We start from the raw sequence: 14,296 nt of genomic DNA on the forward strand, positions 1-14,296 counted from the left end.
ATATATACATATATTGAGAGAATCTATTATGAGAACACCATTGCATTTCGTTGATGATGGCTTTGTGTTGTTGTGGAGTACATAAGGACTTGATGGCCAAGGCTATTATTATTAAATAGTGGTAACGATTTTTATGGGGCGGGGAAGAGCTTCAAATAAACGATATGCCTGATTATGTAACCATTTCAGAGGTAATTGTGAAGTATGTCTCATTGAGGTGTTCTGTCACGTGCCGCATACTGGTATTAAACGTAACGATAATAAAGATATAACAATGCCCCAAAGGATACGATGGGTTGTAATCATTAATGGTCTTGCTGGTGGTCTTGTATTATATATAATGCAAAATATACGAGCCTATCGACAAAAAAACAACGGCCTAACACTATATAACTACGAGTGACTACTCCCGACTAGTTTCTATGTTGTATGATCAACAAGTGGTCGCTAGAACAGAAGACCGAGTGATTTTGCTAACAATACGCTAGTATTAATAACAGGAACTTCATATTGTGCCTGATTTCTTTCTTTGAAGGAATAAGCCTGAATGACACGAACAAGCACTAAAATAGCCGCTTCTTTTAATACAATGATAATGCTAATCTAAAATGTTACAGCAGTCACCTCTTGAGCTAAGTTACGTTGGGGTAACTTTAACAATTATGATAAAATAGCCCAGTAGAAATTAATGCTGCAGCTGGTTCATCAACGGTAACTGGCGACGATTGCCTCAAGGAAACATACGTTTCTGACCGGTGATAACGGGGCATCGCAACTGTAATGTAGCCATACGAAAGTTTGGATTTGTCTTCATCGGTAAAAGTTTCCGGAATGAATATGATTCATTGTGCACGGCGGATGCAAGCAATGGTCAAATAGGCGTTTATTAATGCGATCAGCTGTGGCGGGCAACTGGACTCAATGAACATCTTCTTCGTTAAGTTGCGGACTAAGTTAGATAATATTAATGGGGGAAACTTTACATAGAAGTATTTTGTGTTAGTTATTTCTAATTAACCAGTATGGGTCAACAATTTGGTCATTTACGCATTGTTCGAGGCCTTTTTATTGTGATTGTGTTTTACTTGATCCTTAGAATAAATGAGCTTTTTATTTGCTCATTGCCATTTATATCAATACAATGCTATTTCAAAACAGACGGGGCCAACCATGGTAACAGCTCCCTATTGATTGTTGAGCTGTCAGCGTCATACTCTTTTAAGACGTACGTATGCATTACGTAATTTAACCTTCTGTACGCACGCGGCATCTTCAAACGCATCAGCATGTATCTTGGACAGAGGTACCATTGTGGCGAAGCCTTTGTGCCACAGATGCATCATTCCTTTTCCGTTTTCATTGAAAATGTTAGCTAATGCTTAACAAGCAGACTGCGTTTCTGGTAGTTGTTCATTACATACTCAAAAGTACAGCACAGCCAATTAGGCCGGATATCAAAGCGTTAGACGAAGCTGGTCGAGAGACGACCCCGTGCTAAGAGAAAAAATTGCAGCCATCACATCCGATTTTCTTCGATTTTAATCATAGCCACGTGCCAGCAGCTGTCGCCAGCCGCCAGTCGTCCCTGCTGCTCCCGCTACGTTTCCCACAACTCTGTAGTGTAACTCTGCAACTACCGTGAAGTGGAGAAACCTTCCTTCGCCTGGCTGCGTTTCCAACTGAACCTAACATAATTTCGCCGCAGAATGCGCCATGGGCTCGTCTATCCATCATTGATTTGATGGCTGAAGTAGGATAATTGTACTAGCATGAGTTAGTGCCCCGACTTCGTAAGTATCTCGGACATATGTGTTTGACGCTGCGTGCGTCGTAGAGATGGACCAACTTTATGTTGCCAGCGATGACGTAACACATCTCGACACTCTGCCTAGACGAAGCGTTGGATGACAGCGTGAAGAAGTGGAACCGTTTCGATTTATTGAGCAAATGCCTTGTCGGCTCGTTTATTCGCTCATTCGCTTGGCCTGATTTCATGGCTTCATAAAACGGCAGCAGCGGTGAATCATGATAGTGGTGTTATTGTGCGTGAACCAGGCCCCCTTTCAAAGATCGGTGCCGTAGGCAACCGGAGGGACTTTTAGGCGACATGAACAAAACGCATCGCGCAGATGATTAAAGCTTATGATAGACACATCTATAGCAGTGGCGACAGCAGGAGGGGCGCTCGTAATAACAGCTATTACTAGTAGAGAAAACAACAACAAGAGCAACGACAACAACAACAACAACAACAACGAAGACAACGCCGTTGTCAACAGGGGTAACAATAAGCTTGCAGCAGTGACAATGTAGCAGCGGCGGCGGCGATGTACGCAATCGTCAAAACAAAAGATCAAGTACGCAGATGCTGTTGTTACTTTTTTTCGCTGCTTAGAACTATTCAGAGACAATTTCGCCAGTGAAAAGCGCCGTACCCGAACCAATGCGAGAGTAGCAAATCCACAGTCCAAGGTCGCTATCAGCACCCCCCACAACTAGTGTAACTATTAGCATTTTCCCCATGGTCCCGATTCCCCACCCCAGACCCGTTTACTAACTGTCGGACGATACAGCGAACCACATTCATACATCTTGGCTACAACGGTTACGGTGCCGCCATTCGTCTCAGTAGTTGTTTGACGCTGAAGCTAAATACGGTTAGGCAGTTACCGCTATCGCTGCCCCTGTGTCCTATAGTTGTAGGCTTATGGAGACTAAAACAACTGCTACGGTCACGATGACAATAGATTTCAATAAAACAACCGATGAGATTAACCAGTCGCCAACCAACGAATGGATGATGCTCAATATAAGATACATTTGACGTAGTAGCTGACGTCGCAGGCACTGCCTGTGCTGAAACAAAGAGGGCATCTGTAACAAATACATGTCGTAGATGGCGTCATGTCGCCTTTTCTGACGTACTTACGGACCGCGTTTGAATATAAGCGTGCGTGCGTGCGTGCGTGCATGCATCTATCTCTTTGTCTCTCAGTATTTTTCTCCGTCTTTTTTTTTTTGCATCTGCTTTTATTTATAAGAAGCTGTAGGTGTCGGCGCCCATTGACAAATTTTCGGTTATGATTGACTTCGTTCTGGTTTGGTTACATGGTCGACGCTACCGTTGAGAGATCGATGTTGTTGTTGGAAGAGGCAGCATCAATATTGTAAACTTATACGTAGGCGCAAAATGGAGACAATAGAAGTATCCATATAGAAGTTCGTTTGGTCAGTGCTATGACAGCAAGGGTTGTCACTAACATTAGGATCTTGGGCAAAGACTATATTTGATACTATTCAACTGGTTCACCGGGTTGGACTCTTGTTGATCCTGGCTGCATTGTCAAATAGCTAGTCAGCAGCTTCGGATCTTGTAAAGAATGACAGGAGTAGCAGTCCATTGAGTACCTCCGTCGGTTACGATTCGTGAATGGTTAAAAAGTTGTCGGTGCATATGTATGGATGATATGAAAATCAGGTGGCACGAATTTAGCGAGCGGAGGAGAAAAACAGTACTCGAAAGGTCTGCGCTGCATTAATGCTTCATAAAAGCGAGATAAAAGACAAAGTGATACAAGGAACCATACCTGTATGGAGCTCCATACGATGAAGTAACCCTGTATGACCTCGTCTGCCGGCCCATTCATCCTGCTGTTCAGAAGTCATACGTATCGAGTCGATTGCAAAGAAAAATGGTAACATTAAGGCATTAAGACGCCCAGTTCACTTAATTAATAAGTACATTTATTCAGTCGACACCATTTAAACAGCGATCGTTACTGCAACCAGTGCCAACATAATAATCAGTGCGGTAACACAGTTACCAGTTAGAGGGCAGGTTTCGTCACAACAACGTTAAGCAAATAGCGACTAACGTGGCTGGTATTCCCATGAGACGGGTTGTAACCGCTAAACTAATTAATTTAAAGTGAACCTGAATATTTGCACCGCCATTAGCCAGGCTTTCTAGTCCAGTGAAATCATGGCGATAGATAGATACCTACGACATTTGTCCTGATTACGGCTTTGCTAAAGCGTTGCAAACGAGGCTGGAAAAAAAATAGGTCGTCGCCGAGCTTCATACAGCTGCAAACAGGTCTAAAACAGTAACAGTGGTCGGCGTCTAGCGACAGCTGTGAAACGGAATCCGACGATGAATGGCACTGCTTGTACGACGAGCAAGTGGGCCGCATGACGTTGAAGTCACACGGCGAAACTGATGTCGCTCTACAGCTGCATAGGGCACTCTACGTTACATGTTGGCTTATTTTTTTTTTAGCACAACGGTGGTGGTGGTGGCCACGGTTGTTCTATTCGTCTCCATTCCATCCTGTTGTCGAATACTAACTTCTTCGTTAGGTTTCGACGTTCGGCACGTTCACACCAGTGCATCCCGAGGAGGGGCCATTTCTGATGCAGCTGCTGCTGTTATCTATAAAGTCGGCTCTATAAAGCACGTGTTTACAAAAATGAAGCAGCTGGTCTTATTGTATTGTAGACGTCCTGCAAGAAACAGATCTATCTATACCTGTATTGTTGCTATTGTTGTTCCAAAAAGCACTAATCAGACGTCAGTGTGATTAGCATCTGTACAATTTCGCGCATCCGCTCAGTTAGTAGCGGCCTGTATAGAAGAGTTGATTTGGAACTACACCATTCTCAGATTATCGCACCATAGGCCCTGTATGGCGTACACTTGGCGACCACTTAGTTTTGCTCGTTGGCCCCAGCGAATGATATTTACTGTTACACGCATAACAGTACTTTAACTGTAATAGATAGATGTGGCTGACTGTTGGTCGTATCTTTATGTGTGTATATCTGTGTTTATCTGCATGTGTTTTTGAGTAGATCTTGTAGGCCGTGAGAACTAGCAGCGGCAAGGTTTGCCCCGGCGTTTCGACGAGTAGCGAGTATGGTAACGAAGACACTGTGTCTTCATACACCTTGTCTACCCACTTCAATGGAGGGTCGAGAGGGGCACTGAACAATAAGTGATCATTGAAATGAGGTAGCAAAGAGTGAAAGCGTGTTGCTTCCTAGCTAGAAATTTGTAATTGTGATTGTTACGACAGACTAATTATCGCCACGACCGTATCCATCGGTTGTGTACCGCACATAATGCATTATAATGTATGTATCATATCGCTGTGTTGAACCTAAATCGACAAAAACCGGGCTTTGGTGTCACCACGACCCGGGAAGACAGCTGCGTGACCGTCCATCCCTGTCAAGACGCTAAGTATAAACCATCATTGGTATTATGACATCCCGGTGTCTCATTATCATGCTTGTCCTTGCCTGTAATGGTTTATAAGACTCGGCAAACAGAAGGGCGAATAACTTGCGTAATAAGTTATATTCGACCGGTTAAGAAGTGAAACTGTGGGATCCAGTGTTGCAAAAAGGACACAACAAACGCTACGTGTGTATTGGAGTAATTTTGGCCTTTATGAAAGACCAGGTAGAATTAATAGGTAGCTTACTCTCAATGGCTAGCTTCCAGGAGTTGTCAACCAGGCGTAATACGACAACAAGAGAAAATGTAAGAATAGCAGCAATCAAAGGTGCTCAACAAACGGGTTTCAGTCCCAACAAAATAACTTAAGTTTTTGCAAAAACCGCAATGAATATGTATGTTGATGTTGAAGTAGTGGGTCATCTGCAGCATGCTGACATTGTACCTTCATTGTGATTTATCACTATTATTATTATCTATCTCCATACCGTAACAAACACTAATTGAACTCTATTTTTCTACAGTCCCACATAGCTAACTAGAGACAGATCTGACAGCGGAATATGATTCTCCTGTAACGTCATGCGGGTACGTACTTCCATTACTGTTGCATTTTCTATCAGCCAAAATACTCGTAAATTTCATAGCACTGACATTAATTCATATCAACATACGAAAAATTTCGAATCAAATCCTCAATGACTAATATCCATGCATTATGATTTTTGTTACTTCGAAAAAACCCGCCACACACGATAATCGCGCTCATTCAACAGAATGTCCTGAGCCAAATCCCTGCTTTGTACTTTCTGCTACGGCTGGATCATTCGGCGAATCAACCAGCGGTACAAGCAAAGACAAAAAAAAAACAAAGATATTCTACTCATTTATTGCATTTCCCCAGATTTCACCGATTTCTCCTACTGACAATCCCAGACCCCACAGTTCTCGTCGAAACGCAGTAGTTCGCCATTTTTTGGTCAGAGAGGTTCGCCAGCAGCTCATGATGGCATTACAACGTCTGATGCAGACCCGACGGGGAATACAAGCTCGCACGTCAGCGCGAAGGATTCACTTAAACGGCAATAGCCGTAGTAATAGCGGCCGTTGAAGGTCATCAACATCTTGTTTGCCATATTTAACTTTGGCCTGAGTGGCAACACAGTGGCAGCTAGTTGCTTCGATTACTGCTTCTGCTGCTGGTGATGCTAGTAGCAAGTGGAATTTTTCACCCTGTTCATTCTTGGACAACAACAGAAGGTATCGACCTGGGCAACCATGTCGACGCTGAATAACAGGGTACGCCTGCAGTAATGGCCGCGGAGCAAACAGACACGAGGGTTAGAAGCTGTTTGTCTGAGTTTAGTTAAGCCACCGTTGTTTGACGATTGATTTTATTTTTATCCTCATTATTAGTTTTATTTAACTGTGCCCCGCTGTCGCAGCGGTAGTTGCTGTGGGCATCGCTAGCAAATAAACCTACTATTAGCCTATAAATATATATAAAAATAAACCTACTACCTAAAGTCGTCATGGGGGTAGCAGCAGTGGGGGACCAAACGCACCATGCTCTCCTTGACCACTGCTCTTACGCATATATATATATACAACGTAAGAAGGGGTAAGTACAACCAACCGCGGTTAGCCCATCCCGTTTGAACAGTTATGGCAAGGAGCTCTAGTTGCTTCTTCACAGATGCCAAAAGCTTAACCTCAATGAAATCTACGGTAGAGGTATTCGGTGATGAGGCCTCTATATGCCGTTTGTCTTTATACCAAAGGCAAATAATCATACTGGGCGCTTTTAGGTCGAATACGTTGATCCTATGTGTGCCGACGGCGCATACACTAGGTACCGGTAGGCGCTGCGCTAATAGTAGTGTGGCCCCGGAAAGGGTCGAATTTGACAAACACCCCGTAACTTTTAAAAGTGTACGTGAAAATTACTGATATAAGTACGACGTGAATGAAAAAGCACAGCAGGATTCAGGCGCAGCGATTGAGCGCTGTTCTACAATGCCACAACCGGTACAATCAGGATTTCCACTTGTCGGCGTAATAATCAACGTTATTACTTCTGCATGTTAACGTAAATAAGCGGGTATATACGGAAACACGACGCTTATTATAAATGCTTGGCTAGAAAATAACGACGTGATGATATTTTTGGGTGATCCTATTGCTTGACCCTTCGGAACCGCTGGTGATTGTTTCGAAGATAGCGTACATTTCTATTTTTTCGATCCTTGTAACAAAAAAAGATGTGTGAAAATGCGGCCTTTGGAATAAAGACAGAAGGATGTATCGTATAATTAATGATGCTGGATATCTTGGGATTGCTAGAAATGCTTTTTTTTTTTTCTTTCTTTATCGTGATTGATGGGATTCACGTGATTGATGGGTGATTTTTTTGGATTGCAGTTACAACTTACAATGTACATTTAGCTGTTGCGTTTTGTAAACCTTGATTATATTGTTGTTGTTATTATTGTAAATATTGTGTTAATTAACTGGAAAAAAAGTATGACAAAAATATAGGTTCAATTTATTGGCATTACGAAAAATAGGCTGAGGTTTGAACGACGAACGGTACCATAACGTATGCGTAAGCTCACAAAAAAGTGAATATTAGTGTAAAAAAATAATGAGAAGTATTGAGTTTACTAATAAATAACTTTCTTTTGGTTTCAGGTAAGTGCGGCTGAAGCTTATTTATCAAACGGCAGAAGAATGAAGATTTCAGCTGACCCTTTACATCCTAGTGATGTGTCGTTTTCAAGTGTAACGGTCCTTGCGGACTCCCCATACTACAGCATCAAATACTGATGAAGTCTGCATTCGCGTGTCGAAAATTGGGTTAAATCTGTCCGAATGGAACCTACATTAAAAATAGTTTCAACCAGTGACTCAGATGATTTTAACCGAATTACTCAGATGATTCCGTCTAACGCAAAACGCAAGATGTCGTCACGTTTATATAAATGATCTCACCGTTTTTTATGTGCGTGTCATTTTTTGAATGTTCTAATGGATTTAACCACGTCGATACTGTTGGGGACACTCAGTGCCAAAAAATTTTAATATATATATTTTCATTTGGAAAGAAAAACCTTGACGACATCGGCCCAGTGGGTCGATCTGAGGCTGACATTGTTGATTAACTTTGGCGGGGCCATTTAGGTTACGCGTAGCGTCTTTCTTGGTCGGCATCGTGTCCGTCTCGGGGTTCAGGCGTTCGTGCCGAACGTAAATTTCTACTTCAATGATCTTTATATAGACAAGTGTCTTATAGAAAATGTTTTTCCTTGTTTTATAAATTTGATAACTTTTTTTTACGACGTGAATCAAGCTGCAAATCAGCCTTAGAATACGACATTATTTTTAGCTGTCTTGTTGGGCATACGAATATAACTGCACTGGAAGCTTACCACTATGCTTCAGATATGTATTCTTAGGACCTTTTTTTTGTACTGCCTCTACAAAAATACGCAAAAGCTGTCATCCACGTTTGTATTATCGCGGGCTTGTGCGAGTGGCTGAGTCAAACTGGTTTTTTTTATTCTTCGATTGCATATATACAGCACATCGCTATATATACGCGCCTCTTGGTAAACCATCTATAATGAAGCAGCGTGCCACCGACGTACTGTGTTTTCCTATAACGACTATTGAGATTATCTTGTAACACCTTGCCGAAAGTTAGCTTCTCCCCAAAAGCACTTTTTAGTGATATGGCTTTTTAATGCCAGTAATAAACCAGTGAAATTAGCCAATAACTTAAACGTATCGATGGAGAAAAGTCTATTTCGATGTCACAGCCATGGAATACCCTGTCAATTGAATAAACCGTATATGATCTGAAGATCGGTTATCAGGCAACAAGCATTCACTGAAACGAGCAAAAGGAAAACGATCCTCGTAACATTGGAGCGGATCTCGATCTGGAGAAAGCTCCAAAATACGGTTAGGTAAAATAGCTATACTTGAATCAGATGTTAATTGACATCTTTCTGCAAAAATATTTGTCGCTTGGCATTGTTTAATAAACCGTACAACCGATTATAATAAACAATGATAGAGAACTATTTGGAAATTTTCGTAGAAATTTTTTTTTTCCCGTAGAAAATATAAGAAAAAACTGTGCAAAATGCGACACAATTCGCTCTAATCATCGTCAGTATCATTCAGTCTTTCAGTCGAACCGATGCTGTGTTCTCACCAGAATTGCCCCATCAGAAAGAAGCTTCTCGTTGAGCATGTCCGCACTGCTATCGGCGATCTATGTATACTTTCTGGCCGGCATGCATCTATTATCGGCTGTGTCGAAGTCGTCGTCTTATGGAACATTGAAATGAGTGCACAAAATTGCCCCTTGTCGTCACGTCGATATTTACTTCATCAACTCGCGTTATCATTGGTAAGCACCCAACAAAACCGATCAGAAATACATTTATGAGCTAATTATCGACGTGCGCGAGCGGCACGATCAAGCCGACTCATCAAAGGCAGAACGTGAAAAAAGTGACGCTTTCTTGTCTCGCAGTTTCTCTGAGTACCAATTTCTTTGTCTGTTGATTCGACGGTGTTTTGTGCCTTGCAATATCGAAGAAGCGCAGCAAATTTACAGCAGATTTACAGCGAAAACAAAAACAGCGTGAAAAAGATGCGACGCCTAACGCTGCTCTAAGTGGTGCTAGCGTATGTTTAGTCCACAAATTAAGGATAATTGTCTGCGCGATCTATATCTGCATCTCCTATAGCAATGCCGCTGAAAACGCTGTAGTGGTTCACTTTAGTATACTGAGCAAATGAGGTCTGATCTTGATCAGAAGTTGGTGCGGGGAATCAGAGCCGTACTAGAAGAAGCCTCGTCAAATCCACTTATGGGCAGGATTTCGTTGCCTAATCTCGTCCACCATCATTGCCTGATCAAGCAGTTGGGGGTAACGGACGGAGGTAAGTAGGTATCTGATTAAACGGACGACCGGCCTTTGCCATTCGCTGTCGACATAATGATCAATATATTTGCTTTTCTGTTCTTTACCGATGGTGAATCCCTGCTTGTATACCCGCACTTGGATTCGTTGCCGGTAAACGCACAAACAAATTAACACCATTACAGTCATATTGCGATACATAATATAGAGATTGTTCATAGTATAAGGGTGCATTCGGGCTAGCTGACCGCGTGTTTAGGGGCCACTTGTTTGCTACAGGGCCAAATTGTAACTAACATTTGCAACATTTGGGACGCTTCTGAGCGGCATCTAATGCTGCGGCGGTGCCGAAGATTATAGCAGCAGGACAATAACAACAATAGTAACTGCTTTTGATGTCGGAAGAATCTTCAGAGACCTTGACACGTCCTCATTGGGTCGCTTGTTGTTTGGCTTAACATGGGGTAGAAGGAGCGCGGGGTGTCACGGACAGAATCAGCAAATGCACGCGGGTCTATGGATGACTTTCAGCGATGGTGGTTATCTTCGTTATAGTTGTTATTGTTGTGCTTGTACTATTGCTGTTGTATTCTTGTGGTATCGTGAACCGCCATAAGGAGTTAATGGTGTGATCTATTCTTGATTGATAGAAAGTAGCGAGACAAAACAATAGCCTGTTTCACCTGCTGATCATCGGCGTATCGCGAACTTGGAACGAAGACTGTTTAGAGAAGAAGAAACGAAAGACACAATCAATAAGAATAATAGTAATGATGATGTGAACGAAACATAATGCCAAATGACATATTACTAATAAGAGATTAGCAGGCGAAATTATGCCGATCTATAGTGTGTACAAGACGATACAAGGATGCAATATGATTAACTGTAAGTGGGTCTTTGTTAAATGGTAATAGAAATTGAAATTAAATGAAAGCTTTATATTATTCGTGTGCTTTACAATGCCTTACGAAGGGCAATCTCGATAGTTTTTTAGTCTATAGTGAAGAGCAGACTGTGCGCAGTTGATTTATTCGAAGGGGCTTTTCATTGTGGGGTAACTTGAAGGGGCGCTGATTTAATAGAGCTGTGTGGGAAAAGGATACTGCATTAAGACGAGTGATCTGCTGCGCTTCAACGTATTCTAGAAGGTGTCTGGATATAGCACATAATGGAACTACAAGCAGAAAAAAATAGTTACCATATCGTTTCATAGGTTCGTTAAAGAAAAAGCCAAATAAACCCAGCAAGACCCGCCTAAAGTAATGCCTAGTAGCTTGAGTACCGGACGTAAAAAAATATACTGAGAAAATTAAAAATCGTCATCAAAGCTCCTAGATATCCATTGTGGTCAGCTTGAACTAGAGGAAAAGATTAATTTACTCCTTTATATATATATATAATATACGTTTAATAATATAGATAACTTTAGTTATATCGAATTCGCTATTTTGTTGGAAGTGGTTTCACTTAGCCTGTCTGACATGAGACACAGTGCAAACATCCATTGCGTCCACCCTTCCCATTTGCGGCTATTTACCGCAAACTTTTAGTTCCTTCTAGTGATTTATCTTGTATGATATAATCCATCAACCTGTAAGCTGTTCTCTCACACACATTGTAGATATATTTGACCGTTGCTATAGGTTCCTAGATAATGCAACATAGACTTCATATAATTTGAACTCGATTTGTACTGATATATGAAATATATATATAAATTTCGCATATATATCAAATATTCGCATACAAATTGGCCGCAACAGGACATCGCCATCGGCACTATTATTATAACCTTCCTTCGTGATAAAGATTGTAATTACTTATTCGTTTAATTATTCCTGATCATTCGATAGGACTATACTGGTTATCGGAAATGCCGGTTGCACTGGGTTAACAACGTGCCAATATCTTCAATGAGCAAATCTTGACTCTCCTACAATAGGGCATTAAGGACAGAGAGATCTGCTGACGTACGCGCGGAGACAGACTTAAAAGCTCGTCTTGCTGATCGTTCAGGTCTCCAAAAACTGTGCCGTGGTTAGATTAAAAAAAAAAAAGGTCGTCACAAGGGTCGTCGTGGCCAGGTGATCAATACCAAACTGCGCGCAGAAATTGCTGCCGCCATGAAAATGGAAGACACCAGCATTTGGCTTTCGCTATAAGCTGCTGACAGCTGGGCCCCCCAGTTGTTCCTACTTCTGTTTTTTCCGTGGCTATAAATTGCAACGCGGTCTTGTCGAGATCAAGTAACCCGTTTCATTCCATTGGTTTGCTCTGACTCGGTCGTCAGACCTTTTCATCACAGTTAGGTTCCAAGGTATGTATGCATCATTCCTGAAGTACGAAGAGTCTATGTAGGAAGCAGAAGTCCCATGATAGCTTGAAACAAGAAGACTGCCTTGAAGACAGTTCGAGAGCGATTATTTTCCAGTTGTTAAAGTAAAATGCTCCACAGAAAAAGTAGCAGCAAAAAAGGCGAGGTAAAAACTCGCAAGCTGGCACAGTACAGATGCGATAGGCGGGGCTAAGTGCAGTACCATCGTATGTTAATAGGTAAATAATATTAGTAAACAGAATCAAGTGTGTAATTAAGTATTGTTAATAGATCTTCGTTATGGACTGTTCATTCATCTATAAACGGATGCATGTTTCATCCATGTCCATGGCAGTAAATGTACATGATCCTACTAATATGCAAAGCTATCTGAGAGGCACGTGCGCTTCAGGGTTCAGGGCCGAGACCCGTGGCATAAATAATGGCATAAAAGGTGTTAATAGCATACAAGGTCTAACATCACGCTTAATGAAGCAGTGCTGGCAGGCCAGTACGGACCTTGTAAATTGTAGGGGGCTAATTGTTAATCATGCGGTTTGAAGGAACGAAGAGTAAATAGGTAGGTAACGGAAAGAATAGATTTATAAAGCCTGATCATGCATTATATGTTTCGAGTTTTACGTCCAATACCGGGGTTAGGCATTCCATCAGATAGACGGCTGGCAGTCCCCCAGCATAAAACGAAGTCTACTTATCTATGCCCGGCTTCGAACCTAGACCACAATGTGTCCCTAATAATAGCAAACAGATATATTATTTACTAGGCTATCACGGAGACAATCTGCTAAAGTAGAATATCACAAGCGTAATCCTGCCACAACGACCAGAACAACACTATGAAGCGACATGGGTTAGTTAAAACTTATGTAGATATATGCATATGACGCAACTGAATCGCATAGACCCAGTGAAAATGTTGCTAACTTACGAAGATTATTGGTTAACTTGAAACAGCGTTATTGATATATTCAAACGCATAGTGGATGCAAGTTAAATAACAAGGCTAATCGAGCTAGTTATATATATATATATATATATATATATATATATATATATGTCTCGAAGCGAGCAATCACAATAGAAAATGTTGGTTTATAAAAAAAATAGTGCTCCGTCTAGGGGGCCAACCTTAGTGTGATGTTCCACTTACAAACAATAAGCAATGTCTACACAGTATGACGGCATATTTGAACATCTGTGATGTATTCTTTTACATGATATTGTTCGGTTAGTTTTTCTAGCAGGGCTAGCTGGCGATACGGGTATAACGGGAATGAGACAAACGTACTATCGAATCTGTCTTCTATGCTTTATTTGGCAAGAAGGGCTCAATGCAAGAACTAACACGGAGCATTACGGCGCGGCTTTATTCGTATCGCATCAGAGAACATATGTAGATATTATGGTTAAATGAAGATTCGTTGAAGTACTGTCCAATATCAGGATGTTAAAGCTGAATCTTTCGAATATCTGAGTTTCGGCAATGTCCGGCTGCGCTGAAATCTACAATCATCTGAAGTGAAAAACATGCCTTCTAGCGTTAGTCTGGATAGTTCCGCTAGTTGAAAAATTGATCAATGTGGTACGTACACGTACACGTATTAATACCATGACCCTCAATGCTATCTGCGGGTTATCTACGATTGGCCAGCAATTGACCAGATTCGAGGTAACAAACATCTGGATAGGGCGGCACGACGCTGTAGTGCCGCATATTCTGACAAGACACGATAATCTGCACTGTATTTTATCTGACTCACGCGTTAATCTGATCTTCGCCAG

At 41.6% G+C, this 14,296-nt stretch overlaps 1 protein-coding gene and 1 long non-coding RNA gene across 4 annotated transcripts in view; both read left to right on the forward strand.

The window, feature by feature from the left end:
- Positions 1-14,296, forward strand: part of LOC111248685 (uncharacterized) — a 166,750-nt gene that overhangs the window by 59,027 nt on the left and 93,427 nt on the right. The gene's annotated exons all lie outside the window — the stretch shown is intronic.
- LOC111248687 (uncharacterized) overlaps positions 1-14,296 on the forward strand; it is a 122,753-nt gene that overhangs the window by 45,523 nt on the left and 62,934 nt on the right. The window contains exon 2 of the long non-coding RNA XR_015327130.1: positions 9,428-9,656. This is a non-coding gene — a long non-coding RNA (uncharacterized LOC111248687). The remainder of the gene's footprint in view (positions 1-9,427; positions 9,657-14,296) is intronic.

The sequence above is a fragment of the Varroa destructor genome, unplaced genomic scaffold (assembly GCF_002443255.2).
Source record: "Varroa destructor unplaced genomic scaffold, Vdes_3.0 BEIS01000004.1, whole genome shotgun sequence".
Classification (NCBI taxonomy): domain Eukaryota; kingdom Metazoa; phylum Arthropoda; class Arachnida; order Mesostigmata; family Varroidae; genus Varroa; species Varroa destructor.